This window comes from Protopterus annectens, chromosome 4.part1 (genome assembly GCF_019279795.1).
Source record: "Protopterus annectens isolate FY-2018-M chromosome 4.part1, PAN1.0, whole genome shotgun sequence".
Lineage (NCBI taxonomy): Eukaryota > Metazoa > Chordata > Ceratodontiformes > Protopteridae > Protopterus > Protopterus annectens.
Genome location: NC_056734.1, coordinates 71,719,842 through 71,736,314, shown reverse-complemented (window position 1 = coordinate 71,736,314; position 16,473 = coordinate 71,719,842). Strand labels below are relative to the sequence as shown.

General features: G+C 40.5%; 1 protein-coding gene across 1 annotated transcript in view; it reads right to left on the bottom strand.

The window, feature by feature from the left end:
• The window catches only part of SERPINI1 (serpin family I member 1), a 645,085-nt gene that overhangs the window by 572,314 nt on the left and 56,298 nt on the right, over window positions 1–16,473 (bottom strand). The window lies entirely within an intron of this gene.

The following is a 16,473-nucleotide window of genomic DNA, read 5'->3' as shown; positions in this document are numbered from 1 at the left end:
AATTAAAAACATAATATAAAAAATTAGTATAAACTATACCAAAGAACTATAAATGGTGTGGAACACAGCAAATAATACTTATTAGCTTAATGCTTCAATTTTCTATTTTTCAATATTGTCTTCAAAGGGACTGCATCATTCAACCCTACCCCTAGATATGCCCCTACGTGCAAAATCCATTTTAACTCTGCACATTGTGTTTTTCACTATATCTCCTAACCTAGGACTTTCACATTTAATTTGAAGGACCTGAAACAAGAAACCGTTTCCCCTTCTGAAAGTGTATGTCTAGCAATAGCACTATAATCTTGACCTTTCTTGCTACAATACATTCTAAGCCGACGATTTGTCTTGCCCACATATTTAAAACAAATCACACAGTAGGCAACATATACGATATTCTTAGCGTTACAGTCAGCAAGGCATCTAATCTGCCATAAATACCTGGTATCAGGGTGCCTGAAATAGAGATTTGTCAATATGTGGACAAAAAGCACAAGCTCCACATTTCCGTGTGCCTACATCTACTAAAGTGGGGGACTTCAATAACTTAGGATAACAAAGCTGTCTCTTTAAATTCAATTTATTTTTGTATGTGTACCTAGGTTTCATTCCTATTTGACTAGTTTCCTCGTCAACCAATAAATAGAAATTGGCATATTTTATTATCTGTTTCACACTATTGACATCTTCAGCATAAGGCAAAATCATGGGAACTCTTAGATCTCGTTTACCATTAACTGTCACCCTTCCATGTCCATCAGAAAAATAAGGCTTGCCTCTCCCTTCTCTCTCTCTTTCCTTACCTTGGAGCATGCCTGCCCAATTTCCTTTTTAGAATACCCTTTCACTGAAGGCTTTACCCAAATATTCCAGGCCATTCTCAAAATCTATATAGTTCGAGGAAAGCCTCAAAACCCTTAAAGCTTGCCCTTCCACTATGTTGCTAAACATGTGTGGGGGGTGCATACTAGTCCTCTCCAAAAATGAAGATATGGACACTCTTAAAATCATTGTCAACATACCACTTGATATTTAATAACAGTACTGTATTTTTTGTTAAGTCCTGCTGCAATGTTTAATAGTAATATAATAGCTCAGATACTAGAAATCACTATTAAAACCAAAAAGAAAAGTTCTGACAATCTTTACTGATTTAGGCATCCAAAGAGTGCATTTTGCAATTAAGTATGACTGTAATGAAGACAAACTGATATGCTCTTCAATCACTAGCCATGAAACTACAAAATACATGTAGAAATGCAAATGAAGATTACAATGACTTCCAACAAGCACTTGTTAGTCTAGCAGTATAGCAAAAACATTTAAAGATTATGTGCAACTAACAAATTTCATCCTGCAATCTTAATTCCATCCATTCCTACTTTTAGCATGAATTGGTCTATGCAAGTTACTCAAAGAATAACTACAGACCAAGAAAAAACTTACCTCTTAGTACACTTCCTCACAAATTCAATGATTCTTACAATGTCATGCATGAAGTAGGACTAAAGCTGCTGCATCCTTTGTATCATTTCTATCACATTCAGTCTTTTTATTGCGCATTCCATGAAAAAAAAGAGAACCCCATTATAGAAATGTTATACATCAGAAGATTATTCAACAGGTTATAGCAATTTTACGGAGCTCCAATAAGTGATCCAACTCCTTGGTTAGCTAAAAGGTAACTGACACATCCAAGTATACAAAAATTCACCAATAGCTAACATTAAATGGATGCAACTGCACAAATCACTTGCATTATAATCTCCTCTCGCAAAAATATGACCAGCTATCCTTACTGCCAAACGAAACAGTTCCTTTCAAGGACTTATAGAAAACACCATCGGCTTGAATTATTTTATTGAGCGTGACAACCAATAAAATGCTTATACCTCTAGAACACACAGAGGTTAAGCCAACAAAACGTTCAAACGTACTGTTAAACGGAAAAATAAAAAAACTAATAAAACAAATGTTAAGCTGTGGGAAAACCAGCATATACTGTGCATCAAAAACAACAATTAGTGATGCGCTGGCTCAGTTAAAAGTCCATAAAATAACCTGGAACTCAACTGGTATTTCAATAACTTCGGTTAAGCGCTTTCACTCAAAAGACTTAGTAATACTTTACTTTAGTCAATCCTTTCTATCAGGATATACATCTTAAAGGTAGTATTCTCTGACCCAGGTCTACTTTCACTGCTCTGTACAATCTTCCTCATCTTTTATCATTTCTAACCACATTAGACATTGGGATATTTGACACTTAAGTGTGATACAGACTCCCAGGTATTTCATTTTATATTGCCCCCATAAATGTAAATAATTCTGAACTAGGTCATGTGTAGGGGCACGGTGTACACATACAGCCCTTGTTTTACCTTTGTTTACCTTATATCCTGCTATTCATTCAGTGTTCCAAATGCATGCTTGACATATTTGTCTGGGTTTGTTAGGAATTGTTATAATCCCTATTCTGCATTTCCAGCCCTTAATGTAGGAACGATGTATATTACTTTTCAATGATTCTGGATAAATGGCAAACAGTAAGAGAAACAAAGGACACAACTCGCTGGTTCCCCTTTCCATTGAATTTAATTCTTGCTGCCAAGTCCAAGTATACTTCTTTGAATAGCAGTATTAAGCTTGAGGGAAAGTCAAAAGGCCTCAAACTCTCCCACTCAATTACAATGCGCTGTCAAATGTTTTTCCACATCCAGTCTAATCATCTAAAGTGGCTTTGTGGCAGCTTTGGCTTCCTGATAAATTAAAGCTAACTAACTTTTTGGAGTTAAATGCAGGCAGCTAAGATCTGAAAATCATCTACTTCTAAAAGTAAATAAGCCCACCTTACCGTCTGGCATCCAGCTAAATTCCTGCTTTTATGTATATATTCTGTATATATTACTGTAATCACTGAGCAACACCGTTTCTACTACTGTACCAATTAATGTTCAATTTTTTTCTGTATTTATGTTCTTGGTGCTTTTCTCCTCAGGCCTCCACTGAAATAGGCGTTAAGTCCAGTGGACATTCCCGGTAAACAAATGCAATAAAATAAAGAAATAGTATGCTTATCAAATGTTTGTCGCCCTTTTATAAAGCCACACTGATCCTTGTTATTATTGGGGGCACTGACTATTTTACTGTTATAGAGCTGAATCTCTCTTATAATCACGGTTTAAGAAAGCAATGGGTCTTTATGATCATGGGTTTGTGAGGTCCAACCCCCTTCCCTTGGTATAACTGATATTACCACCTGGAACTCCTTTCCCCTCCATGGTCAAGTTAAATAAGATGCATAATTTTTCTAAACTTTCTTGTGTACATATCCTCCATATTTCTAGAGGAATCCCATTCCGGAGTCTTCTCTACTGCCTGCAATTATAGTTGTTGTGCTAGCTCCTGCTTTTACATAGATTGAGCAAGGAATTTTTTCTCCTTTTCAGCTAATTTTTGTCCCACTGCTCCTAGAAATTTGACTCTCTGCCCTCACCTAGGTTCCAGCTACTGTTCTTCATACACATTTTGAAAGCAGTTCTCAAATATTTACTCGATGTAGTCTGGGTCCCAGATCAGGTTCCTCACATCTGGGTCTCTGATCTCCAAAATACTTCTATTTTTTGCAACCCAAGTCTATTAGCTAGTATTTTCTGTAATGTGGGAGAATTGGCAAAACAACTCTAATGGCCAACTGGGCTTTTATAATTTCATACCAAACTCTTTCAACTTCTCCTTAAAGGGACAATCCCACCTTTTAAAATTTGGTAAGAAAGTACAGTTGTGTATACCTACCATAAATGTAGATGTTAGAGTGTCTTCACTGCTGCAGTCATAACTGTAGGGTACTCCTGCCGGCAGGCAGCCCGAGGTCGGCCAGAATAACAAAGTCTGGGTCCGGTGTCGGCTGTTTCAGCTAGAACCCTGACGTCAGAGCGCATGGGTATAAAGCTGACAGCCGACGCCATCTTCTCCAGATTTTCTTGCCCCCGATGTCAGAAGCCCCCATAAAACCAAAAGGTGTCCCAACGGAAACACAAATACACCAAAAAGGTAGTGGAAAAGGAAACACAGTAAGCAAATAGAAACAAGAGGGGTCTGGAGGGAGGGAAACACCGACTGCAACAGTGAAGACACTCGAACATCTACATTTATGGTAGGTATACACAACTGTACTATGTTCTTCGTGTTTCACTGTTGCAGTCATAACTGTAGGGTAGAATCCCAAAGCTGAGAATACGGGAGGAGGTTATGAAGTAGAAGGAGCAGCTAAAAGACCCTGCAAGACAGCAGAGGCAAAGCCTGCCCTAGACTTAGAGTACAAAGGGAGGTTATAGTGCTTGGAAAAGTATGCACAGAGCTCCAAGTGGCAGCCTCCAGAATGTCCTTGGTAGGAACTCCTCTGAGAAAGGCTGCTGAAGTGGCAGCTGCTCTAGTAGAATGAGTCCTGACGGTACCTGGAATCTGTTTTCCATAAAGAGAGTAACAATATCTTATTCCATGAGCAATCCATTTGGAAATAGTTTGCTTAGAAATGGCTTTACCAAGAGAACTGGAAGCAAAAGAAATAAGCAATTGATCTGATTTTCTGAAACTTTTAGTTTTGTCCAGGTAAAAACGTAGTTGCCTGTGTACGTCCAATGAATGCAAAATCCTTTCCCCCCTATTTTGGGGTTTTGGAAAAAAGTAGGAAGGTGAATAGTCTGATTTAGAGCCACTCTAGAAACAACCTTAGGCATAAAAGTAGGATTGGTCCTCAAGGAAACTCTGTCCTGATGGAAAATGAGGTATTGTTCCACGGCCATGAGGGCTTGTAACTCAGACACCCTTCTGGCAGAAGTCAAGGCCAACAAGATAGCTGTCTTCCAGGATAAGAACTTAATGTCCGCAGAGGCAGCAGGCTCAAAAGGAGGCAAAGTAAGCTTTTCCAAGACATAGTTGAGATCCCAAGGAGGGACAGGAGGAGTTCTAGGAGATTTAAATTCTTAGCTCCTCTCACAAATTGTCTGACCAACTGGTGGGAAAAAATGGGAGGAACACAATTGAAATGTGCTGAAATAGCAGAAGCATGAATTTTAATGGAAGAAAATGAAAGACCTTTAATCAAAAGGTCTGAGAGATAAAGTAAAATAGATGAGATATCAGGTATTAAAGGATCAGAGCCACGATCCTGCATCCAAATACAAAATCTTTTCCATTTAGAAGCATAAGATTTCCTTGTACTAGGATGCCTAGCTTCCAAAAGAACATCCAAAACTTGTTTAGGAAGAGAAGGAATCAATTGCCTTTGATGAGCCAAGCTGCCAGACAGAGAGTCTTGATTTGAGAGTGAAATACCTGACCCTGATGCTGGGACAGTAGCGAATGGGTCAGAGGAAGACTCAGAGGAGGAACCAAGGAAAGGTGCAGTAGAGTAGGGTACCAAAACTGACTAGGCCAATTTGGAGCTATCAAAATGATCAGTCTGGGTTTGTCTAGCTTTATCTTTAGCAATACCCGAGGCAGAAGAGGAAGAGGGAAGGCATATCCCGAAAGATTCCTCCAGCTGAAGGACAGGGCATCCACTTTCCAAGCTGTCTTGTGGAAGGACCTGCTGCAAAAGAGAGGCAACTGATGGTTGAGATGGGATGCAAACAGATCTATCTCAGGACAGCCCCAAACTGCAGTTATCTTGCTGAATAAGTTGGGGTCCAACATCCATTCGGGAGGATCCAAAATGTTTCTGCTTAGGCTGTCTGCTAAGAGATTTTGTTTTCCTGGAATGAACTGTGCCTGAAGATTCAGATTCAAATTTAGGGCTGTATCCCATAAGGTCAAGGCAAGTCTGCAAAGGTGGTAAGAGTGAGAGCCCCCTTGCTTGTTTATGTACCACGACTGTGGTATTGTCTGTTCGAATTAGCAGAGGTCCTGGCTTCAAAAGAGTCTGGAAGGCTAGAAGAGCATTTTGGACTGCTAACATTTCTTTCAAGTTGATGTGCCATAGAAGGTGTTTGTTTGTCCAAGAACCCTGCTGGCATTTGTCTAGAAAATGAGCTCCCCATGCATAATCCGAGGCGTCCGTGGTTATGATCTGAGTAGGTTGAGGTAGATGAAAGGGCTTGCCTTTGCTCAAAACACATGCCCTGGACCACCAAAGGAATTCCTTCTGGAGGCAGGGAATCAGTGGAATCATTGTATCCAGACTGTGGCAATGTTGAGACCATACACTCTTTAGGTACCATTGAAGTTTCCTCATGTGAAGCCTCGCATTTGGAATCAACAGGATGCAAGAGGCCATGTAGCCCAGAGCCTGCAGGAATTTCCTTGCAGTGAGCTGAGTCAATGCTGCCAAGGTCTTGAAGATTGAAGCCAGCTGTAACTGTTTTTCTGGAGTGAGGAATGCCTTCTGTAAACTTGTGTCCAAAAGAGCGCTCCCAAGAAGGTCATTCGTTCAGAAGGAATCAAATGTGACTTTTTTGTGTTCACTGAGAATCCCAGTAGTAGGAGAAGACGTTGAACAAAATGCAGGTGTTGAAGTAGAAGGTCTTTGCTGTCTGCCTGAATTAGACAGTCGTCCAGATAGGGGTAAATCTGAATCCCCTGAAGTCTGCAGTAAGCTACTACTGGAGCCAGGCATTTGGTAAAAACTCTGGGCACAGTAGATAAGCCAAATGGCAGTACAGAGAATTGGAAGTGTCTCGAGCCTGCCTTGAATCTGAGGTACTTTCTGCATTATTGCCTTATGGGGACGTGCAAGTAAGCCTCTTATGTCCAATGTTACCATCCAAGCATCTTGTGAGAGCATTGGAAGAAGTTGTTGAAGTGTAAGCATCTTGAATTTTGGAATTTCCAAAAAGGTGTTTAATATTGAGAGGTCCAGAATAGGTCTCCAGGAGTTTTGTTTTCTTGGGACCAGAAATAGTCTTGAGTAAAAACCTTTCCCCACCTCTAGAGGTGGAACAGGTTCTATGTCTCTTAAGGCTAATAAAACGTCCACTTGATTTAAGGCCTCTGTCCATTGATGTTTTGGCAGATCTGGCCAGCCGGAAGGCCTTGGCAGAGTGTGAAAGTGGAATCTGTAACCTTTCAAAATCACGTCTAATACCCATTTGTCCTGGGTAATGAGAGTCCAATTTTGGTAAAAAAGAGAAAGTTTTCCTCCGAGAGGGGCATCCAGGGAAGGAGGACCTGAAGCCCAACAGAGGGAGTCATTGAGTCTGCTTTCTTTGGGTTTGAGATCTGTCTTCTCCCCTTCTAGGTGAAGAAGCAGTCCACTGTCTAGATCTGTAAGAGGCCTGAGCCTGCACTCGACCTCTGGAGCGTCTATATCTTCCCCTTTGAGGCCTGTCAGAGGAGGGAAAAGACCAATTTTTGAAGGGCCAATTTCTGGAAAATCTAGGAGGCTGTACTTGCAAGAAATCTTTTACAGTCTGCATAGACTTGGCTTTTTCTTCCATCTTTTTAATAACCTCCTCAGCCTTAGACCCAAATAAGACATCATGCTGAACAGAGGCATCTAGCAATTTTGCCTTAACTTGTTCAGGTAAATTCTGCTCACGAAGCCAGGCATGTCTCCTGATAACAGTACCAGAGGCAGCCGCCCTGCAAGAAGCCTCTAAGGCATCAAAACCACAATGTAAACTACGTTTGCTAACTTGTTCAGTAGCATGCAACACATCCTGTAATTCCTTGTCCTTGGCACATGCAGGAAAGGTAGAAATCCTTTGTTTTAAAACAGATAAAAGAAACTGTTGATACTTAAACATGTGAAACTGGCAATTTAAAGCTCTAATAGAAAGGGTAGCTGAAGTATAAACCTTTTTGCCCCACCTGTCCAAGGCACGAGAATCCTTTTCAGAGGGGATAGGATTCTTAGAGAAGGCGGCCTTAGCAGCCTTGGAACCCTGCAAAATGGTTTCAGGATCAGCAGAAGGGTTCTTGAATAAGAATTGATGGGAATCAGGGACCCTGTAAAATCTATCAGGCTTAGAAGGAGCAGGCGGCATGGAATCAGGATTCAAGTTAGCTTCAGAGAAGGCATCATCCACAATGTCAAGTACAGGAGGAATAGCTAAAGGCCTGTGCTGAGGGAGAAGAAATTCCCTGAGTCTCTTTTTGGAAGCAGAATAATCCTGACCTTCCCAATGAAAATGCTCCCTCATCTTATGCAAGGTTTCCCCAAAAGAGAAATCTTCAGGGGGAGAGGCAGAGGGAACAGAATCCTCTGCATCCGAATCCTCATATGGAGGAAGAGAGTAATCCTGATCAGAGGAAGAAACAGAAGATACAGAAGCCTGATCAGAGGAATCATAAGGGATATCCTGTCTAGGCCTTTTCTCAGGAGGAGGGTGAGAGCCCCTAATCATAGTTAATAAATCCTCAGCCATCCGAAGTAATTGCTTCTGAGTCTTAAGAGCTGAATCCGAAGAAGCTTGAGCAGAAACTCTGGGTTTAACAGGAGTCTGACTTAGCTTTTGTCTTTGAGGAAATAGTAATATGTGAAGGCCTGAAGACCCCCTCAGAAGCCGGTACCTGCACAGCGGTTCCGGACCCATCTGAAGGAGCGACATCCGAAGGTCCTGCAGCAGAAAAATTACTAGGCCTAGTTGGCTCACCACGTGAGTCCGTGTCGGCCATTGGTTCTGAAGTGGCGGACGACAGGGGCTGCAAAAGTGCCTCACTGACGACCGCCGAACCCGAAGCTGGCTCCGGCTGCAAAGTAACCTGTTTGGACCTCGGAGGCCTGTCCTTGTCTTTGCGCTTCTTCTGTAATCCGGTAGTCGGTAAAGTATCTGACGACATTCTATAATTAAATCGTCTACCGAAGTAATTCAAGGCCCAATCGTACCTACGCTTGATAGTGCGAGAATTAAACCTGGCACAGAACAGACAACAAAAAACATCGTGGTCAGGGCCTAAGCAAGGTAGACAGTAAGAGTGGAAATCTTTATGAGGTATTTGTTTTCCACACGATACACAATTAACTTTTTCTGACATCGGAGGAGCAAGAAAAAAGTTTCCCCAACGGGGTACTTAGCTTTGAGAAGAGAAGTAGAAAACTTCGGACCGACGACAATCACACCACGTTGTCTTGAAAATGCCAACCAACAACTAGCGAACTGCTTTGCACCGCACGGCAAGAAAGACTGGAGAAGATGGCGTCGGCTGTCAGCTTTATACCCATGCGCTCTGACGTCAGGGTTCTAGCTGAAACAGCCGACGCCGGACCCAGACTTTGATATTCTGGCCGACCTCAGGCTGCCTGCCGGCAGGAGTACCCTACAGTTATGACTGCAACAGTGAAACACGAAGAACATCCCTTTTCTGAAGGGGCAGTGACAGTATCCTTATCAGCAACACCTGTGTTGGGTCATTATGGAGCCCCTCCTTCCCCATCAGCTTACGGAGCGCATGTCCTATCTACATTTATGTTGCCTATAGAAAACGCACCTTTCCCTGAATCATAGTACCACTATTACTTCATGGAATGCTGTTCATCCATCCTTTATTTTTTTGCAAACGGTCACTTACAAATGCAATTGCTGCATCTGTAAATGTAACTTATTGGAAAAAGGGGTCGATTGTGTAGCATTAATAAAACTGCTGAACAGTCAATGGAATGCATCGGCATTACATTTTTGGCCATAGAGCTGACAGTGAACAAGAAGAATGTTCAGCATTTTAGGCTACATCTCCCCAATGCCGTCATGTGTACAGGTGTGTGCGTGTATATGTGCGAGCGTGCGTGAATGCAAGTGTGTGTGCAGATATACAGGTATGAGAGTATAAGCGAGAGCGAGTTTGTGCAAGCGCATGTGTGGTACTCTGCACCCTTATGCTTTAGTCCTTCCTTCTCAAGTTTGTTACTGTCTGCATGTTACATGGGTCCTTTTCTTCCTGCTCTATAATTTATCTCATACCACCATCAGAGAACTTTTAAAACTCCTACTTAAATTTATCATTAGCTTGGTTTATCAAATAGTCATCCAGGAACCGGTAGCATTTATTGAAACGGTCAGTGGCCGACGTGGTGGTCATTTAGGATTTGATCCCATTTAATACTGATGTAGACACCTTTTTAAAAATGTGGCAATAACACATACAAGATTAACCTAAGGCTGCTGGCAGGGATTCATCAGTAGTATGATGGTTGAAATAGCATGGCTGTTTTAATTTTTTTCCTCCTCCAGTGAAATGTACAGCCACAAAAGAAGGTTCTGGACTGACCATCAGATTACAGGAGCACATTTCAGTGTGTACAAAAACAACTGCCACAACGAATGACAGATTAAACAAGTCGCAACCTTCAAAGAAGTTTGGGACACTAGGAGTCAGAAGTAGAAAATGGACAGCTGCTTTGGGCTACCTTCAGCACTTAGACCAGAAGACTTGGTTATCTTAGACGATGGCCTCTTAGGTTATGCTGTTCCATGTCTGTTTCCTCCTCTTGTTGTTTGCTCTTTCCATGTTTACCAACCTATTAAACATACATCTTTTCATACTCTTCTGCTATAACTAACTCTCAGACAAACATGAGCCCCATTACAAAAGAATTTATTTTACTGAATCTGACTTTCAGCTGCTCAAATGTCATCACTGCTTCACTGTCTTCCTCCACCAGCCTTCGAGCTTCACAATGAACTGTCAAGCTTCTTTCAAGTCTGTCCCACATGCCTTTGCCAACAACTATCTATTGGATTTCTCCTCTGCTGCCTTCCAGGTTTTCTTCAAATTATAACCTCTCTTCTACTAGCCTGATAACACCTTTCCATTTACCAAAAGCTGATGTCTATTTTCATCTCTTCACTTTCGTTTCTAACACCATACTGTATATATTCACTGTATATATATTCCTTCAAGCTTGGCAGACCACATCAGTTATACTCGGCTTTAAGTCTGTCCACAGTAATAAAGCCTTGTATGTAAAAATGCTATCACTGCCTTCTGAAGCTTCTCTACTACTTCCTGCAACAGCAAGGATATACTGCATTACATCAATGAACTTTGACACCACCTTTTCCTTTACCACTGTGACCTTTCCTGAAAAGTTTAAAGGCACCCTCCTTCATTAGCTCAATAATTGAGTTACCCCCTCTATTGCAGTGACCAATAAAGAAGCAAGTCTCCTTTATCCACTTTTTTTACTATTACATGCTCATGTGTGTGCATGTGTGAATGTGCACAAGTGCAAGTGTGTAAAAGTGCATGCATGGTACTCTGCACACTTATGCGTCATTATTTAATTCTCAACTATCTCTGATTTTACAGAAAGTCTATTTTTTTAACACACCGTCACTAACTGAGCATTGCAGGCAAGTAAATGAGTTTCATATCTTTTATTCTTCAGAAATGTACACAAATGCAAAACCTGTTGTGCTTTGAAAATTTTAAATGAATTTGAGTAATATTAAAAAATTACCTTATAGCTTGTACCCCATTCTTTTTGGTATGTCCACAATTCTTGCTCAAAGTTGAGAGGAGTGCAGGGAACACATATGTCTCAACTCTCCCTACTTTAGCAGAACATCTATGACTTTGCCTTAAAAATTTCTGCCCTATCCCTGACTTTCTGGTACATCACTGAGGATAACAGACATAGTAATAATGCTAGACAGTTTCATGCTTCATATTGTTCAGAAAATGTATGATGCAAAACATGTTGTTCTACTAACTTAAGTGAATAAGAGTAATATTAAAAATTGCCTTTGATTTCGTCAGCCCCCCAATTATTTTTGGCTATTGCCCAGATGCTTTGGCTCCAGTATTTTCTCCAATCATTTCACTATTGAAGCAGAAAGGAGCAAACATTTCAATTTTCAAGGGCGACTTTTCACTTACAAATGTCTTGCATCTAGTCTTCCAGGACATCTGCTTTCCTCATCTAGTGCTCCTACAGTGAAGCCTGTAACGTCTAGCCATTTAGCTAGAGATGCAGAGAGGGGCGGTCACTTCAATCTTCATGAACATTTTTTTCTCTTGCAGAGATCTTCAGTTGTGGCAAGACATGAGACTACGGGCAACGAGAGAGATAAACTGCCCAGATGAGAAAGCCAGTCTTTTTTTTTACTACTTATTCCATAATTTATTCACTGCAGTGATTGTGAGTGGGGGTGCTCTTACATTTCTATATAGCCATTTAACTGAAGTTTAGAAAAGAGATGCCACTATCTTCTGGGATGGGTTCTATGCAGATGCATATTTTTTCAATACTGGCAGGATACCAGATTTAGCTGTGGTATGTGGCAATAGTACAAACTGCCAAGACCACCAAGGCAGTCACTTTAAATAATTTAAGTGTAAAATAACACCAATCAGGACTGCGGCTGGGCACAGAAGCATAGCTCTCAACTCTCTCTTCAGAAAATGCATGTTACTGCAAAGTGTGTTATTCTAGCAAATTAAGTGTATAACAGAAATATTGAAATTATGTCCCTACATTTGGACCTTTGACCCCATTTTTTTTGCTTTGTCCCAGACACTTGAACTATGAGGCTGAAAAGCACGCTCTCTAGTGTCTCTGATCCTTATTTTTTGCTTCTTGTTTTTGGTCTGTTTCTTTCAAGTAAATCATTAAAGATTGAATCTGCTAATTTGTAACATTTTACTTTCAGATTCTTCTAAAAATGCACGCTAATGACAAACCTGTTATTCTACAAGCATTCTTAACATACAACAGCTGTATTAAAATCACTTCCATGAGTATTGTTTTTTTCCCTTTTTAACACCTTTATTGAATTATCACTTGTGACACAGGCAGACTTACATTTACATAAAAGAAAGCAAACTATATTAAATTATTCACAGTTACAAACATTATACATCACATATACACTGGGATTCATTAGCTGTGTAGGTGCCGAGTGTAAGCATGTCAGAGTGAGGAGCAGCAGTGCTAATCAAATATGCGTGCTGCTCACTGTGCCTACACGGATGCAAGCACCTTTCCATGGCCAGCATAGTGTCTGTGGATATGGAAAGGTGCTTGCATGCGTGAGCAAAGGATGTAAACAAAACAGACTGCATATGGGCAGTGCTCATATAGGACCATGTGCTGTAGCCCACACATATTAAGGGCAAGTACAGGGACACAATACAGCACGAGTGGAAGTAAAACAGGGGAACAGGTACATAAAGATGTGATATAATAACTTAGTGATGTTATAGAGCGGAAATGTTTAAAGTGTACTCATATTGTCACAGGCAAATGTGATGAAAGTATTACAAACACAAATCTTAGTAGACTGATGTAATAATTACTGTGAATGTCAATCCCGCAGGTATTCACAAATAACGGACATTCTGATAAAGGATATGGATAGGGACAAAGCTGCATTGCAACAAAGGAGAGTACAGATGTGCTATACATGTCAATTAAATGGTTGACTTCAGATAACAGATTGCAAGGACAGAAGATACATTAAAGGATGAATGCACAGAATGCATTCATAGCATGTATGTATTACAGGGAACTGATGTATGAAAACTAACAGCACCGATGTAATATCCATCTCAATATGGATACACAAGAACAAAAGGACCTTACAGCTATAACGTCAGGTAACTCAGGAATGGACGTGTCTATGTAGATAAATGATAGCAGCACCAATAGGAAAGGGTGTCATCACCTACAAGCATGTAATAAACAGGCAAGTGTTGTATGTGTATGTAAATGATACATGGCAATTTAATAAACATACATAAGTGGCCAAAGTCAAGACTGTGTAGAGGACGTGTCAGGAGTCCAGTGTTGTCGATTTGCAAACATTTCTGATATAGGGCATGCTCACATACAATTACTGGGAACAGTAACAGAACAGAAATTCAACAGTGTCAATACAATAGTAAGTGCATGAGAGGACCAATCACAACTGATGGTCAACCTGCATTCCATACAAACAGACACATTTATGGAATCACACATCGACCAGTAAACCGTATACTGTGATGTTAACAATGGCAGTATTAAACACATGTCAACAGGATGACATGCAATACAGAGCATAATTATCTTAACAGATAATGCATATGAGCAAGGAATGATCTAAGAAATGTTTGCATCATGTCATTTTAGAACACATGGCCGAACAGATATCGGAGAGATGCACAACAATCAGGGGTGGCACAAACATACACATTTTAGTCACATAAGGAATAACACCCCCAAAGGGTGGACTGAATGCACAAAAAAGCTGGACAGGGAGCGTGTGTAAGCCACTGTAGTCTGTCAGACAGATGTTAACAGATTCCAACCCCCTGCCTATTGTACAGTGCACTTTCCAGATCCCTGTATGGACTGCCTGTATAATGTCAGATAGAAATGGAGGTTGTTACAAATAACTGAATGCATGTCTCAACACAGGAAGTATGGATATCATACGAACAATCATAACTCCAGACACAAGCTACCCATGTTGCTGTCCACCGATTATTACAATAGGACCGATTGTCTTTGACAAGGAAGCTGCTTCCATCATGTACGAGACACACTGCCCCAGATGTGAACAGCAGTATAATCTGTGTAGGTATGCGATAAATGCCAATACTCAATGCACAGGCTCAGTAAAACGTATCTGACTTTCTTACCTGGTCTTGCTTCTTCTATTTAAAGACCTTTCAGTGTTAATGCAAGTACTCATCTATTTAGCCAATCAAATAATTTTGCATAGTAGCCTTGAAATCTAATTCTCTGAATTAAATTTTCAGTCTCTTCCTTTGTTCAGTGCATTTCTCATAATAAAGATGCAAAGGACATCCCCGCTTTAAATAATGTGGTACTTTATCCTCATTTTTGCTTACACCAAGCCATTTACAGTGGATATAAAAAGTTTACAAACCCCTGTTAAAATGCCAGGTTTTTGTCATATAAAAAAAATTAGACCACAATAAATCATTTCAAAACTTTTCCCACCTTTAATGTGACCTATAACCTGTGCAAGTCAATTGAAAAACAAATCTGTTAGGGGAAAAAATATAAAAATTAAAAAAAAAACATACAATATGCTGGTTGCATAAGTGTGCACACCCTTAAACTAATAATTTGTTGAAGCACCTTTGGATTTAATTACAGCATTCAGTCTACTTAGGTACACACCTGCCATCACTTAAAGGGACTCTGATCAACCCCAAATAAAGTTCAGCTGTTCTAGTACGATTTTCCTGACATTTACTCAGTTGCCCGCAACAGCAAATGTCATGGTTCACAGAGAGCTTACAAAGCATCAAAGGGATCTCATTGTCGAAAGGTGTCAGTCAGAAGGGTACAAATAAATTTCCACAGCATTGGATATACCATGGAACACAGTGAAGACAGTCATCAAAAACTGGAGAAAATATGGGACAACAGTGACGTTACAAAGAACTGGTCATCCCTCCAAAATTGATGAAAAGACTAGACGAAAACTGGTCAGGGAGGCTGCCAAGAGACCTACAGCAACACTGAAGGAGCTGCAGGAATTTCTGGCAAGCACTGGTTGTGTACTACATGCGACAACAATCTCCCATATTCTCCACATGTCTGGACTATGGGGTAGGGTTGCAACATGGCAGCCTTTTATTACACACAAAAACATTCAGGCCCTGCTAAAATTTGCAAAACAATACATCAAGTCTCGCAAAAGCATGTGGGAAAACGTGTTGTGTTCTGATGGCACCAAGGCTGAACTTTTTGTCCACAATTCCAAAAGGGATGTTTGGAGCAAAAACAGCACTTCACATCACCAAAAGAACACCATCCCACGGTGAAGCATGGTGGTGGCAGTATCATGCTTTTGGATTGCCTTTCTTCAGCTGCAACTGAGGCTTTAGTCAAGGTGGAGGGAATTATGAACAGTTTCAAATATCAGTCACTTTTGGCCCAAAACCTTCAGGGGTCTGCTAGAAAGCTGAAGATGAAAAGGAATTTCACCTTTCAACATGACAATGACCCCAAGCATACATCCAGATCAACAAAAGAATGGCTTCAGCAGAAGAACATTAAAGTTTTGGAATGGACCAGCCAGAGCCCAGACCTAAATCTAATAGAAAATCTGTGGAGTGACCTGAAGAGGGCTGTGCACAAGAGATGCCCTCACAATCTGACAGATGTGGAGCACTTTTGCAAGGAAGAGTGGGCAAATATTGCCAAGTCCAGATGTGCCATCCTGACAGACTCCTATCCAAGAGGACTGAATGCTGTAATTAAAAATCAAAAGGTGCTTCAACAAAAGTATAATTTTAAGGGTGTGCACACTTATGCAACCAGCTTATTGTACATTTTTTATATTTCCTCCTCCAACAGATTTGTTTGTTTTTCAACTGAATTGTACAGGTTACAGGTAACATTAAAGGTGGGAAAAGTTTTGAAATGATTTATTGTGGTCTCATTTTTTTATATCTCAAAAACCTGGCATTTAACAGGGGTGTGTACACTTATATCCACTGTATATTCCAAGTTAGTACCATGATCATTGTTCAAATCTTTTTTCCCTTCTCAAGAAGCATATTACCTTGTGC